At 42.9% G+C, this 16,987-nt stretch overlaps 1 protein-coding gene across 7 annotated transcripts in view; it reads right to left on the bottom strand.

The window, feature by feature from the left end:
- Positions 1-16,987, bottom strand: part of BIRC6 (baculoviral IAP repeat containing 6) — an 854,588-nt gene that overhangs the window by 784,252 nt on the left and 53,349 nt on the right. The window lies entirely within an intron of this gene.

The raw sequence follows: 16,987 nt of genomic DNA, 5'->3' as shown, positions 1-16,987 counted from the left end.
ATATTAAGCAATTTTGTCTTGGAAGATACATCCGCCGACCAAGACTTTAGCCAGAGCGCTCTGCGCGCCACAATTGCAAACCCTGAATTTTTCGCCGCTAATCTCGCTAACTGCAAAGCGGCATCTAAAATAAAGGAATTAGCTAACTTAAAGGGACAGTTTACTCAAAAAAATTCTCCCCATTAATTTGTTCGCAATGATCCACTTTACCTGCTGGAGTGTATTAAATTGTTTACAAGTAGCTCCTTTACCCTTATATTGGCATTTGAAATAGTTAATTTAGCATGTGGTATCCCCACCTATTCTGAAAGTTTGTGGCCGCGCGTACCAGCTATAGATAAGCTTTGTTAACACAGCCAGCAGAAGAAATTACACTCCCAGTGTGATAAAGCAGATATAAGGTAATAAAATGTTGATTTTCCATTGTTCTCTCAAAGCATTGGTGATTGTTTTAAGGCAGATATAAGATAAAGAAGCAGGTATATGTGCACAATGTGATACAGTAATGAGATCTGATTATACCTACAAGCTCAACCTATTTTATTAGGCTGTGGCTTCAAAGCACAAAATCAGAGCTTTAATATACAGAAATAAACCTTAAAAAACTAATTTTCATACATTTTTTACTCTGCATTTGGTAAAAAAAGCAATTGTAAACACATTAAGGGAAAAACTATTTTACAGTATACTGTCCCTTTAAGTGCGTGAATTCTGTAAATGACCTCCTCATATGGAGTCTCCTTACAGAGCGACTTTTCCAGTTCCTCGAACCAGAAACACGCCGCTGTAGTGACAGGAATAATGCACGAAATTGGTTGAAGGAGGTAACCTTGCTGAACAAAAATCTTTTTAAGCAAACCCTCCAATTTTTTATCCATAGGATCTTTGAAAGCACAATTGTCCTCAATGGGAAAAGTCGTGCGTTTGGCTAGTGTAGAAACTGCCCCCTCGACCTGAGGGACTGTTTGCCATGTGTCCTTCCTGGGGTCGACCATGGGGAATAATTTCTTAAATATAGGAGGAGGTACAAAAGGTATGCCTGGCTTCTCCCACTCCTTATTCACTATGTCCGCCACCCTCTTAGGTATCGGAAAGGCATCAGGGTGCACCTCTAGGAATTTGTCCATCTTGCAAAATTTTTCTGGGATGACCAAATTGTCACATCCAGAGTAGATAGCACCTCCTTAAGTAATGCGCGGAGATGCTCTAATTTAAATTTAACTGTCCCAACATCAGGTTCTGCCTGCTGAGAAATTCTTCCTATCAGAAATTTCCCCATCTGACAAACCCTCCCTTACTGCCACTTCAGATTGGTGTGAGGGTATGACAGAAAAATTATCAGCGCCCCCCCTGCTCTACAGTGTTTAAAACAGAGCAATCGCGCTTTCTCTGAAATGCTGGCATTTTGGATAAAATATTAGCTATGGAGTTATCCATTACTGCCGTCAATCGCTGCATAGTAACAAGCATTGGTGCGCTAGAAGTACTAGGGGTCGTCTGCGCGGGCATAACTGGTATAGACACAGAAGGAGATGATGTAGAACTATGTCTACTTCCTTCATCTGAGGAATCATCCTGGGCAACTTTACAATTTGTGACAGTACTGTCCTTACTTTGTTTGGACGCTATGGCACAATTATCACACATATTTGAAGGGGGAACCACATTGGCTACCATACATACAGAACATGATCTATCTGAAGGTACAGACATGTTAAACAGGCTTAAACTGGTTAATAAAGCACAAAAACCGTTTTAAAACAAAACCGTTACTGTCTCTTTAAATGTTAAACAGTGCACACTTTATTACTGAATATGTGAAAAACTATGAAGGAATTATCCAATCTTTACCAAATTTTCACCACAGTGTCTTAATTTATTGAAAGTATTGCACCCCAATTTTCAAGCTGTTAACCCTTAAAATGTTGAAACCGGAGCCGTTTACAATTTTAACCCCCTTACAGTCCCAGCCACAGCCTTTGCTGCGACTTCACTCTTGATAGAAGAATAAAAAACTACAACTAAACACCACAAACTCCTCACCATCCCCGAGGAGATGCTACTTGTTCAGAGCGGCAAGGAGAATGACTGGGGGGGCGGAGCCTGGGAGGGACTATATGGACAGCTCTTGCTGTGTGCTCTCCTTGCCTTTCCCTGTGGGGGAGGAGAATATCCCACAAGTAATGGATGACGCCGTGGACCGGACACACCAATGTTGGAGAAAGAGGAAGTTGATGTATAAATACTTCAACAAGTACAGTTCAATATTTACATTTTTGCCACAGGGTTATATAGGTTAAAATTTAATGAGGAGATGTTTCCTTAGGATGTTTATTAAGCCTATATTATCCCCAGACCTAAAACCATGAAGCATATGCTAATCTACAGGCCTTCAGCTAGTTTAACAGACAGTAAAAGGAAATAACATATGCAGCACAAATAAAAACATTGCAAAATAAATCTTTTAATAAGCTTGAAATCGGTTATTTGCCATTATTTTACAATCCAGAGATTAACTCCTTGAAAAGTGTTTACCATATTTAATCTGCTGTGGCCAATTAAGGAAATAGATCAATTTGATTCAGTACATATCAATCTATCACCAATCATTATGCAGCAGGAGAGCCTTAGTGCATACCTACCAATCTGTATCTATGTTAGAGCAAAGGCCAACACCAAAAACATGCACATAGTAAAAATATTGCCATGGAAGAAAAAAGGAGAAAAAATAATAATGCATTTAGCATTCAAGCAGATACTGCTTAGTAGTATGCTCGGCTTAATACAATGTTTAACCCTTTAATAAAAATAATTTACCTACCAAAACTATATATATTTTTTTTTAGTAGACAATACAAAGTATTGATCTAGGTCCATTTTGGTATATTACATGCCACCATTTCACCGCCAATTGCGATCAAATAAAAAAAAAAATGTTAACTTTTTCACAATTTTAGGTTTCTCACTCAAAGTATTTAAAAACAGCTTGTGCAATCATGGCACAAATTGTAAATTCTTCTCTGGGATCTCCTTTGTTTAGAAACAGCAGCTTTGGCATTGCTTTTTGGTAATTAGAATGCAGCTAAATGCCACTGCGCACCACACTTGATTTATGCCCAGCAGTAAAGGGGTTAATTAAGTAGCTTGTAGGGTTAATTTTAGCTTTAGTGTAGAGATCAGCCCACAATTGTCAACCCAATCTTAAAGGGACATGAAACCCAAACATTTTCTTACATGATTTAGGTAGAACATACAATTTTAAACAACTTTCCAATTTACTTTTATCAAATTTAATTACTTCTCTTGGTATCATTTATTGAAGGAGCAGCAATGCACTACTGGTTTCTAACGTTACACATGGGTGACAATCGGTATATATATGCAGCCACCAATCAGCAGCTAGAACCTAGGTCATTTGCTGCTCCTGAGCTTACCTAGATAAACCTTTCAGCAAATGATAAGAGAAGGAAGCAAATTAAAAAGAAGTAAATAGGAAAGTTGTTTAAAATTGCATGTTCTTTCCAAATCATGAAAGAAAAAAATTTGGGTTTCATGTCCCTTTAAGTACTGGCAGAATGTCTGCCAGAACTAAAATAAAAGGCTGCTTTTTTTTCCTTTTTCTTTCTTTACCTCCCAACCTCCCTGATGCCCACCAAACAGCTCTCTAACCCTCCCCCCTCTACCAATTTGTCGCCATCTTAGGTACTGGCAGCTGTCTGCCAGTACCCAGTTTGCTGCAAATTAGGCAATTTAAAAAAAAAAGTTAATACTATTTTTTTCTGTAGTGTAGCTGCTCCCAATCAATACCCTACCCCTCCCAGATCCCTTGCCATCAACTGATCCCACATAGTAAACCCCTCATTGCCCCTCCCCCCTCCTTCCCCCTCCATGACGCAGTTATTTTTATCCCTGTAGCCTGGCTTTGCGGTCCCACACACTCCGGCCCCCTACAGCGATGGGCTGCCCACCCGCCTCCCTCCTCACCCTCCCATCCACCAACGATCAGCACCACCGCTGTCTGATGCAGAGAGGGCTACAGAGTGGCCATCTCTGCATCAGTAACTCTGCAAATCTATTTCTGCAGTGCCCCACTCGTGGGGCATGCAAAAATAGCGCAATCTCACTATTTTGAGCGAGATAGCGGCAGAGAGAAGCCAAGGACTACGTACGTCTCTGGTCCTTAAGGGCATAACAACCAGCGTCGTACAGGGCAAGGAGCTGGTCATTAAGGGGTTAAATGCTGCTTACATTTAAGTCCCACTGTAAGGTATTTTTCAATGAGAAGCAAACATTATATATGTTTATAAAAAAGGTTTTCCAAAAATGAAGCCAAGTAGTTGAAAAATATAAATCACTTTATTCCATTAAAAATGTATGTACAGGGGGGGGGGCGGAGTCTAGCCACACAGTTAGATGGCAGCTTAAATTTCGGCTATAATGCCCCGCACCCGATTTTTATTGTAAATAGAGGGAACTAAGCCTTATAATCAGCAACATAGCTGTGGGTACTGCTGTTTAACCAGCTCCTGCTTCCACTGAGCCTTAGAGAGGTCTGTTAGTAACGAGCATCTGGGAGCTGTCTCTGAGTCACGGTTTAGGGCCTGCCACGGACCACATTATAGCTGCAATATCTGAAAGCAAGCAGGCGCCTAAGGAGGAAGACCTTTTTTTTACATTACCGGATTGTTTGTGAAGAGGGAGAACTGCTCCGGTGTCACACTTCTACCCCATCTGGAGGGACCGCCAAGCAAGGTCATACCTGTCACACTTGATCGCTGCCGGGAGAGGCGGCTCTAGATCCAGCCTCTCAAATTGTGAAGTGGTGCCCGGTGTCTTCACGAGCCGACATCTAAGCCAGGTATTTAACAGACCGGAGGAGACGAGTGAGGAGGCTTACAGACTCTGCTCTATGCTGCCGCGCAACCCGGTAAGCAGTTGGCCCTTTCACACACCCTCAGAGGACACGCAGCCGGGTAGACAGGGGAAATACCTTCTAGCATAGGAGGCCCGTTCAGGCCTAATCACAGACACTTTTGAAGGGTGTACCTCATGCTAATTAGTTACCTGGCTCTGTAATCTGTACTGCCATTTCGCAGGTCCCATAGCGGTTGCTTAAGAGTAGTGACGCAGGGGATATTACATTTGACCTGCGTTTGATAGGCCTCAATTAAACATTTTCCTGCAAGTGTGCATTGAATAGGCATTTGTGATATCAGAAAATTGTGGGCCTTTAGTAATTTATACCAAAATGTCTAACAGAAAGAACAATAAATTAGAGAGAGGGCTCAACTCCTCAAGTTTAACCAATTATCTCAGGGCCGCTTCGCCTCGTTACAGACTTGTCAGAGAACAGGCTCCTCTCCCCTGCTCCGGATGCTACGGACTTGACTGGGGCCACATCCCAGCAACCCCAGGAATATTTGACTAGAAGTGACCTTAACACATCTCCTCAAAGGAAGACATCAAAAAAGTTCTTGCAGAGATGAGATCTCTCTTTGGAGAAATTAAAAGGGACATTAACCAAGTCACACATCAAGTCCAAACATTAGAGACTAAGCATGAATCCCTCACTACTAGAGTTAACACCAATATACAACATCTTAGAGTACATGAGGAGCACATACAGTTCTTGCTTAACAAAATGGAGGACTTATATAACAGGGGGCGTCGGAACAATATCAAGATCCGTGGGGTCCCTGAATCCGTATCTAACATAGCTTTGGAGGGGTACCTGCAAGACTTATTCCGCACACTGAAGGAAACACTGAGCTCCACAAATATCCCCATCGAAAGGGCCCATAGGGCTCTTAGGACCAGACCCTCACCCAAGGCCCCACCTAGGGATATCATTGTTAAGTTTCTCAGCTATAAAGACAAGGATATGATTATGCAGAAAGCGAGGAGCCTTAAGAACATAACACATGCAGGGATCTCCCTGCAAATTTTCTCCGATTTGAGCCTGGCCACGCTACAAAAGAGAAGAGATCTTAAATTTATAACATCTGAACTGCAGGCCCACAAGATACAATACAAATGGGGCTTTCCAGTGAGCCTAATAGCATCAAAAAATGGCAAACAAGCGATTTACAGACCCCCGCCAGACCTTCCTGAGTTCTGCAGACTGCTGGAAATTGATGTCCAGTTACCAGGCCAGATAGAGCTTTCTCAAATTGATTCCTCCCTGTGAAGAACAGAAGATTTGGCTCAAACTTCTGATACCTGAATAGTGTTCCCTGTTCCTGAATCAACGCCTGCACCCACACTGCACGGAAACCTGTTAAGTACTCTACTCTCCTGTTTTGTTATATGTGGGTGTCCTTTACTGGACTCTTAAGGTCTGCTGTCTAGACCATTGCAAAGTATTACTCTCCCACCTACCCATCTTCTCACTAACGGACTAAGTTGAATTCTGAAGTTATATGTTTTTGCTCCCCACATGATGAGAGGCCAGGGGAGGCTATATGCCTCATGGATCATTTTACACATAATTTAAACCTGGAGTCATTTGCTTTTAAGCGTCTTCTAAGAGACTTCTACATCTGAACATATTGATGACTGTATACAAATTCTCTCCTTTATGTAATACTTGACTCACTGTTTGGAATCTAAGAATCCACAATTTAATTTTTGTATAATGTCATTCCCTCCCCATGTTGTTTTATGAGTTTAATAATATTTTCTCCTTTCTAGGTTATCATACTGTTTATTGTTGGGTAGTGTTATGTTGAGAGGGAGCCGCCTATTGGCCTGTGACGTGGTACCATCTCAGCTCATGGAGGTTACTCGGGAGTTTCCAGTGCCCCAGGTGTTGCTGTGGTGCTATTATTTATAGGGAATTGTTTCGAGTGGGTGGGAGTCTGGACAGTGGGACATTCTTTCACCTGCTCATATTATTGATAATATTATAAGCTGCTCTCTGAGTTTAATAATCTGTTTGGACCTGGGTGGATAGTGCCCACTTTTGTGTTTAAAAGTAAGTTAATTTGTTCTCTAAACTATGAGTTTCTATATCATCTACTAAACGGGTGTGGGGATACTGACCCCACGCTAACTCTTTTTTTCTCTCTTTTCTGTCCTTCTCTTGTATATCCAAGAAGGTTTGTACAGGACTTTTGTAGTTGCTTAACTACCCCCAGCACTGCTGGGACAACTGACTTCCCTCTACTTACTCCTGTGTATCCTACTTAAGTCTTCTCTTTTTTTTTTTTCTCCTCCCCCCCCATCCCCACTTTTCCTCTTCCCCCCCCTTCATATCCCAGCCCTTCTGTATAGGCAAACACCTACGTGGAACGATGGAATCCCGGGAGGTTCAGAACGTGACAGTCATGACTATCAATGTTAAGGGCCTTAACACACCTGAAAAAAGATCTCACTTGATAAAAGATGCAACCAGACTGCATTGTGACATTGTATATCTCCAGGAAACCCACTTTAAGAAGGGCAGAGAGCCGAGGTAGACAAATCCCAGGTTTCTGACCTCCTTTTTTGCCTCTGGTCCCACCAAAAAAAACAAGGTGGGTATCATTAAAAATTCTATTACTTTTAATTTGATTGAAGAAGTGAAAGATTCAGAGGGCCGCTACCTGATTGTGGTGGGCACTTTATATAATACACCAGTCATATTGGTCAACGTATACTTCCCAAATACACACCAACACAAATTCATGACTGTACTGACCAATAAAATACTTGAAATACAAAAAGGGAGCTTTGCTCCTTGCAGGGGATTTCAACTTACCCTTAGACCCATTACTTGATACCTCCAAGGGATCAGCTTCTATTTCAAATAAAATTATCAAACAATGTAATTCCAGACTAGAAGAGCTTGCAGTGCATGACATTTGGAGATTACAGTACCCCACAAGACGGGACTATACTTTCTTTTCACACCCTCACGATTTGTACACTAGGATTGATTACATTTTTGCTGATCAATCTATCCTAGCCTCAGTAATTAGAACGCAAATCCTTCCCATGACCTGGTCTGATTATGCTCCCGTAATCTGTAAATTAAGATGGCCAACCCGACCAGACCTCCCCTTTATATGGCGTTTCGATGACTTTTTGCTCAACAATCAGCTGCTAAAGGGAAAAATAGAAACTACACTCACTGACTATTTTAATATTAATGACTTAGCTGAGACTCCTAAACATGTACTGTGGGAAGCACATAAATGTGTAATCCGAGGAGAACTTATTAAACAGAAGGCCTTTTTGGCAAAGCAAACTAGATTGAGGTTCACCTCTCTTAACTAACTTACGTGACCTAGAGACAAAACACAAAAAGAGCCCGTCAGATACCACTTTACTCACTGAGATTAATAAGATTAGAGGGGAAATCCAAGACATGTATATGAGGTATTGCCAGAAAATGGCTTTACGAAACCAACAATTTTACGAATTTGGGGATAAACCTGGTAGATTGTTAGCTAGGGCTCTCAAAAGAAAGCAATTGAAAACACATATCCACACGATGTTAGACAAACTAGGCGTTACACATGCAGATAGTCCACCTATTGCTGAAACCCTGAAAACATACTATCACAACCTTTATAACTTACAAAACTCCTCTGGCTCCCCCATGGATGGTGTGGGGAACCCCTTGCCCCAAGCCTTGAGTTCTACTTGGACTCAATTACGCTACCCTCTCTGTCGCAAGCAGAGGTGACTGCTTTAGATGCTCCTGTATCTTTGGTGGAGGTGTCACACACCATAGACTATTTGCCGTCTGGTAAAAGTCCAGGCCCGGATCGCTTTAGTGCCAAGTACTATAAGCTTTTTAAACAGGTCCTTTCCCCTCACTTGGCTTGTCTGTTTAATACCCTGGATTCCTCCTGGGGTTTCCCTTCTTCTATGTTAGAAGCCCACATTACCACTGTCCCTAAGCCAGGCAAACCAGCAAATAAGTCAGAAAACTTTCAACAAATATCACTCCTAAATATCGACAAAGATTTTTGCCAAAATCCTCTCTAACAGATTAAAAAAATTTTTACCTAATTTGATTTCCCCGGACCAAGTAGGTTTTGTACCCGGCCGAGAGGCAAGGGACAGCACTATAAAAGCCACTCTTCTGGTAAACTATGCCCAAATTAACAAGGTCCCTATGATACTGGTCTCCACCGATGCAGAGAAGGCCTTCGACAGGATCAGATGGCACTTTCTGAAAGCGGTCCTGTCGACCTTCTCCCTTTATACGACCCCATCAGCTCGAGTTCGGACTAATAATATACTCTCAGACCCCTTTAGTATATCGAACGGCACCAGACAGGGGTGTCCGCTGTCCCCACTACTGTTTGCCCTGGATATGGAAGTCCTGGCCCAGAGAGTCAGGGAAAATGGGAGTATCAGGGGACTAACAATAGGTCAGGAACACAAATTATCCATGTACGCAGACGACGTTTTACTTTCTTTAACAGACCCACTAATTTCACTTCCAGAGGTTTTGAGGGAGTTTGAGGAATATGGCAGATTATCTAATTTCCATCTAAACAAAACAAAATCTGACATTTTAAACATCACTCTCCCCCAAGCAGAAATTAGCCAACTTTCCTCCTTATGTCCCTTACGAATACAAACTCGCACTCTTAGATATTTAGGGATCAATCTCACTCCCACTATAGACACACTACATGAGACCAATTACTTAAATCTACTAGCAGAGATCACAGGAGACCTTTCCTCCTGGAGAAACAAACCGGTTTCTTGGATGGGGAGGATTGGTATTGTAAAGATGAATGTTTTACCCAGGATTCTATACTATCTCCAGACTCTTCCGCTCCCACTACCTACGCATTACTTACATAAATTACAGGGCGTGATGGAGGAGTTCATTTGGAGGGGAATTAGACCACGAATTACAAGGAAAATGCTTTATTTACCCAAAGAGAAAGGGGGACTGAGAGTCCCTAATTTAGTTGTATACAAAAACATAATTTATGCTTACCTGATAAATTCCTTTCTTCTGTAGTGTGATCAGTCCACGGGTCATCATTACTTCTGGGATATTACTCCTCCCCAACAGGAAGTGCAAGAGGATTCACCCAGCAGAGCTGCATATAGCTCCTCCCCTCTACGTCACTCCCAGTCATTCGACCAAGGACCAACGAGAAAGGAAAAGCCAAGGGTGAAGTGGTGACTGGAGTATAAATTAAAAAATATTTACCTGCCTTAAAAACAGGGCGGGCCGTGGACTGATCACACTACAGAAGAAAGGAATTTATCAGGTAAGAATAAATTATGTTTTCTTCTGTTAAGTGTGATCAGTCCACGGGTCATCATTACTTCTGGGATACCAATACCAAAGCAAAAGTACACGGATGATGGGAGGGATAGGCAGGCTCTTTATACAGAAGGAACCACTGCCTGAAGAACCTTTCTCCCAAAAATAGCCTCCGATGAAGCAAAAGTGTCAAATTTGTAAAATTTGGAAAAAGTATGAAGCGAAGACCAAGTTGCAGCCTTGCAAATCTGCTCAACAGAGGCCTCATTCTTGAAGGCCCAAGTGGAAGCCACAGCTCTAGTAGAATGAGCTGTAATTCTTTCAGGAGGCTGCTGTCCAGCAGTCTCATAAGCTAAACGAATTATGCTACGAAGCCAAAAAGAAAGAGGTAGCAGAAGCTTTTTGACCTCTCCTCTGCCCAGAGTAAACGACAAACAGAGAAGACGTTTGTCGAAATTCCTTAGTTGCCTGTAAGTAAAATTTTAGGGCACGGACTACATCCAGGTTGTGCAGTAGACGTTCCTTCTTCGAAGAAGGATTTGGGCATAAAGAAGGAACAACAATCTCTTGATTGATATTCCTGTTAGTAACTACCTTAGGTAAAAACCCAGGTTTAGTACGCAGAACTACCTTATCCGAATGAAAAATCAAATAAGGAGAATCACAATGTAAGGCTGATAATTCAGAGACTCTTCGAGCCGAGGAAATAGCCATTAAAAATAGAACTTTCCAAGATAACAACTTTATATCAATGGAATGAAGGGGTTCAAACGGAACGCCCTGTAAAACATTAAGAACAAGGTTTAAACTCCATGGTGGAGCAACAGTTTTAAACACAGGCTTAATCCTGGCCAAATTATTAGAAACGAATTTGACTTTATCACCTCCACTCTTTGTGTTAATCCTGGCCAAAGCCTGACAAAAAGCCTGGACGTCAGGAACTTCTGACAGACGTTTGTGTAACAGAATGGACAGAGCTGAGATCTGTCCCTTTAATGAACTAGCAGATAAACCCTTTTCTAAACCTTCTTGTAGAAAAGACAATATCCTAGGAATCCTAACCTTACTCCAAGAGTAACCTTTGGATTCACACCAATATAGGTATTTACGCCATATCTTATGGTAAATCTTTCTGGTAACAGGTTTCCTAGCCTGTATTAAGGTATCAATAACTGACTCAGAAAACCCACGTCTTGATAAAATCAAGCGTTCAATTTCCAAGCAGTCAGCTTCAGAGAAGTTAGATTTTGATGTTTGAAGGGACCCTGTATCAGAAGGTCCTGTTTCAGAGGTAGAGACCAAGGTGGACAGGATGACATGTCCACCAGGTCTGCATACCAAGTTCTGCGTGGCCACGCAGGTGCTATTAGGATCACTGATGCTCTCTCTTGTTTGATTCTGGCAATCAATCGAGGAAGCAACGGGAAGGGTGGAAACACGTAAGCCATCCTGAAGTCCCAAGGTGCTGTCAGAGCATCTATCAGGACTGCTCCTGGATCCCTGGATCTGGACCCGTAACGAGGAAGCTTGGCGTTCTGTCGAGACGCCATGAGATCTATCTCTGGTTTGCCCCAACGTCGAAGTATTTGGGCAAAGACCTCCGGATGAAGTTCCCACTCCCCCGGATGAAAAGTCTGACGACTTAAGAAATCCGCCTCCCAGTTCTCCACTCCCGGGATGTGGATTGCTGACAGGTGGCAAGAGTGAGACTCTGCCCAGCGAATTATCTTTGATACTTCCATCATAGCTAGGGAGCTTCTTGTCCCTCCCTGATGGTTGATGTAAGCTACAGTCGTGATGTTGTCCGACTGAAACCTGATGAACCCCCGAGTTGTCAACTGGGGCCAAGCCAGGAGGGCATTGAGAACTGCTCTCAATTCCAGAATGTTTATTGGCAGGAGACTCTCCTCCTGACTCCATTGTCCCTGAGCCTTCAGAGAATTCCAGACGGCACCCCAACCTAGAAGGCTGGCGTCTGTTGTTACAATTGTCCAGTCTGGTCTGCTGAATGGCATCCCCCTGGACAGATGTGGCCGAGAAAGCCACCATAGAAGAGATTCAGAGAAGGGGATAAGTCTGAGTAATCCCCATTCCACTGACTTAGCATGCACAGTTGCAGTGGTCTGAGGTGTAAGCGTGCAAAGGGTACTATGTCCATTGCCGCTACCATTAAGCCGATTACCTCCATGCATTGAGCCACTGACGGGTATTGAATGGAATGAAGGGTGCGGCAAGCACTTTGAAGTCTTGTTAGCCTGTCCTCTGTCAGGTAAATCTTCATTTCTACAGAATCTATAAGAGTCCCCAGGAAGGGAACTCTTGTGAGTGGAACGAGTGAACTTTTCTTTTCGTTCACCTTCCATCCATGTGACCTTAGAAATGCCAGTACTAACTCTGTATGAGACTTGGCAGTTTGAAAGCTTGAAGCTTGTATCAGAATGTCGTCTAGGTATGGAGCTACCGAGATTCCCCGCGGTCTTAGTACCGCCAGAAGAGCACCTAGAACCTTTGTGAAGATTCTTGGAGCTGTAGCCAATCCGAATGGAAGAGCCACAAACTGGTAATGCCTGTCTAGGAAGGCAAACCTTAGGTACCGGTAATGATCTTTGTGAATCGGTATGTAAAGGTAAGCATCTTTTAAATCTACAGTGGTCATGTACTGACCCTCTTGGATCATAGGTAAAATTGTCCGAATAGTCTCCATCTTGAACGATGGAACTCTTAGGAATTTGTTTAGGATCTTTAAGTCCAGGATTGGTCTGAAAGTTCCCTCTTTTTTGGGAACCACAAACAGATTTGAGTAAAACCCCTGTCCCTGTTCCGATCGTGGAACTGGATGGATTACTCCCATTAACAAGAGCTCTTGTACGCAGCGTAGAAACGCCTCTTTCTTTGTCTGGATTGTTGACAACCTTGACAGATGAAATCTCTCTCTTGGAGGAGAGTATTTGAAGTCCAGAAGGTATCCCTGAGATATTATCTCTAGCGCCCAGGGATCCTGGACCTCTCTTGCCAAGCCTGGGCGAAGAGAGAAAGTCTGCCCCCCACTAGATCCGATCCCAGATCGGGGGCCCTCAATTCATGCTGTTTTAGGGGCAGCAGCAGGTTTCCTGGTCTGCTTGCCCTTGTTCCAGGACTGGTTATGTTTCCAGCCTTGTCTGTAGCGAGCAACAGCTCCTTCCTGTTTTGGTGCAGAGGAAGTTGATGCTGCTCCTGCTTTGAAATTACGAAGGGAACGAAAATTAGACTGTCTAGTCTTAGCTTTGGCTTTGTCCTGAGGCAGGGCATGGCCTTTACCTCCTGTAATGTCAGCGATAATCTCTTTCAACCCGGGCCCGAATAAGGTCTGCCCTTTGAAAGGTATATTAAGCAATTTAGACTTAGAAGTAACATCAGCTGACCAGGCTTTTAGCCACAGCGCCCTGCGTGCCTGAATGGCGAATCCTGAATTCTTCGCCGTAAGTTTAGTAAGATGTACTACGGCCTCCGAAATGAATGAATTAGCTAGTTTAAGGACTCTAAGCCTGTCCGTAATGTCGTCCAGAGTAGCTGAACTAATGTTCTCTTCCAGAGACCCAATCCAGAATGCCGCTGCAGCCGTGATCGGCGCAATGCATGCAAGGGGTTGCAATATAAAACCTTGTTGAACAAACATTTTCTTAAGGTAACCCTCTAATTTTTTATCCATTGGATCTGAAAAAGCACAGCTATCCTCCACCGGGATAGTGGTACGCTTAGCTAAAGTAGAAACTGCTCCCTCCACCTTAGGGACCGTTTGCCATAAGTCCCGTGTGGTGGCGTCTATTGGAAACATTTTTCTAAATATCGGAGGGGGTGAGAATGGCACACCGGGTCTATCCCACTCCTTAGTAACAATTTCAGTAAGTCTCTTAGGTATAGGAAAAACCTCAGTACTCGTCGGTACCGCAAAATATTTATCCAACCTACACATTTTCTCTGGTATTGCAACTGTGTTACAATCATTCAGAGCCGCTAACACCTCCCCTAGTAATACACGGAGGTTTTCCAGTTTAAATTTAAAATTTGAAATATCTGAATCCAGTCTGTTTGGATCAGAACCGTCACCCACAGAATGAAGTTCTCCGTCCTCATGTTCTGCCACCTGTGACGCAGTGTCTGACATGGCCCTAATATTATCAGCGCACTCTGTTCTCACCCCAGAGTGATCACGCTTACCTCTTAGTTCTGGTAATTTAGCCAAAACTTCAGTCATAACAGTAGCCATATCCTGTAATGTGATTTGTAATGGCCGCCCAGATGTACTCGGCGCTACAATATCACGCACCTCCCGATCGGGAGATGCAGGTACTGACACGTGAGGCGAGTTAGTCGGCATAACTCTCCCCTCGTTGTTTGGTGAAATTTGTTCAATTTGTACAGATTGACTTTTATTTAAAGTAGCATCAATACAGTTAGTACATAAATTTCTATTGGGCTCCACTTTGGCATTGCAACAAATGACACAGGTATCATCCTCTGAATCAGACATGTTTAACACACTAGCAAATAAACTTGCAACTTGGAATACAATTCAATTAGAATAATATTAAAAACGTACTGTGCCTTTAAGAAGCACAGAAGATCTATGACAGTTGAAAATTAATAAATTGAAACAGTTATAGCCTCAATCCCTGTAAACAACACAACTTTAGCAAAGGTTTAATCCCATTAGCAAAGATAACAAATTCTGAAAGCAGGAAACAAATTACAGAATAAACGTTTTTTATCTCAGTCAACTATAATTCTCACAGCTCTGCTGAGAGAAATTACCTCCCTCAAAATAAGTTTTGAAGACCCCTGAGCTCTGTAGAGATGAACCGGATCATGCAGGAAATACAATGAGCTGCTGACTGAAATATCTGATGCGTAGCAAAAGCGCCAAAAAACGGCCCCTCCCCCTCACACACAGCAGTGAGAGAGAACAGAAACTGTCAGAAAAAAGATTAAGCAACTGCCAAGTGGGAAAATAGTGCCCAAACATTTATTCACTCAGTACCTCAGCAAATGAAAACGATTTTACATTCCAGCAAAAACGTTAAACATAATTTCTTAGTTATTAAAAAGTTTTATGTACTTCTTACAGTGTAATTCTAGTGAAGTACCATTCCCCAGAATACTGAAGTGTAAAGTATACATACATGACATTATATCGGTATAGCAGGATTTTCTCATCAATTCCATTGTCAGAAAATAAAAGCTGCTACATACCTCTATGCAGATTCATCTGCCCGCTGTCCCCTGATCTGAAGTTTACCTCTCCTCAGATGGCCGAGAAACAGCAATATGATCTTAACTACTCCGGCTAAAATCATAGCAAAAACTCTGGTAGATTCTTCTTCAAACTCTGCCAGAGAGGTAATAACACACTCCGGTGCTATTTTAAAATAACAAACTTTTGATTGAAGATATAAAACTAAGTATAATCACCATAGTCCTCTCACACATCCTATCTAGTCGTTGGGTGCAAGAGAATGACTGGGAGTGACGTAGAGGGGAGGAGCTATATGCAGCTCTGCTGGGTGAATCCTCTTGAACTTCCTGTTGGGGAGGAGTAATATCCCAGAAGTAATGATGACCCGTGGACTGATCACACTTAACAGAAGAAAAAGCTATCAACCTCCAACATCAAGTGGAATGGTGTCACAGCTCTAAGGATAAAAATTGGGTTCAAATATGCAGGGAAATTCTGTGGGTCCAGAGCTTGGGCACCTTGGGCTGGATCTCCACCAGGTCTAGGCCTAAAATACTAGAAAACTATCCCTTCCTTAAAGAATTCTTTACACAGTGGGATAGGACCCTGGTCGATCACCCACATATTACTTCCAACCCCTCACCGCTTACACCATTTCTAGACAACCCAGACATACCTTTTACGAGAGCACAGCGACTGCAAATAGATAAAACCCAATTTTCACAGGTGATTTTTCACCGTCCTCTAACGAACGATAGGCTAAGGAATAGAACTGACTTAGAGCACTCTGGACTTGGCATTTCCTGGTACTTCCATACGCAACTCCAATATTTTCTATCAACACACAAAAGATCTAAGAACATAAGGCATCTGACTACTTTGGAATCCTTATGCTTACTACTGCACACACCAAAACATATGAGTTATATAGCCTACCGACTGATCCTCTCTCACAGGGACACCCCCCTCCCCGACTATGTTAGACTATGGAACAGGGAGCTTGACTCCTCTCCTACTGACAAGGACTGGCACAAATTAATAAAAGCTCACACAAGGGCTTCAGTATCCTCAAGGGTAGCTGAATCCAACTACAAATTCCTGTCTCTGTGGTATTTGTCACCCGACAGGATCAAAAAAAATTACAAGCAAACCGATGGGAGGTGTTGGCGGGGCTGTGGAGGAAGGGGCACCCTTCTCCACATTTGGTGGGAGTGTGGCCCCCTTGTGCCTTACTTAATGGGCGGCCCAGGTGGACAGACACTTGCAGTTGGAAAGATTTAGATACTTGAGGGATGACAGGATAGATACACAAGTTCATGCTAGAACTATGGAAACCAGCAGCCTCTGGCCTGCGGTCTGACAGATAATAAGGCACTTGATTAGGGAGTCCCAATGTTTTGCAGGTTTAGCAGAAGGCCTGCCCTGGAGCTCTCTTGTAAGAGAGCCCGTCTGCCCACCCTCTTCCGCTTCCCCTCTCCCCAATTTTCTCCCCCCCCCCATTCCCCAATTTTCTCCCTCCCCCAAATTTTCGCCCTCCCCCCCCCCTTTCCCCAATT

The sequence above is a fragment of the Bombina bombina genome, chromosome 4, assembly GCF_027579735.1.
Source record: "Bombina bombina isolate aBomBom1 chromosome 4, aBomBom1.pri, whole genome shotgun sequence".
NCBI lineage: Eukaryota > Metazoa > Chordata > Amphibia > Anura > Bombinatoridae > Bombina > Bombina bombina.
The sequence above is the reverse complement of the archived record's forward strand: the minus strand, read 5'-3'. Positions and strand labels throughout refer to the sequence as shown.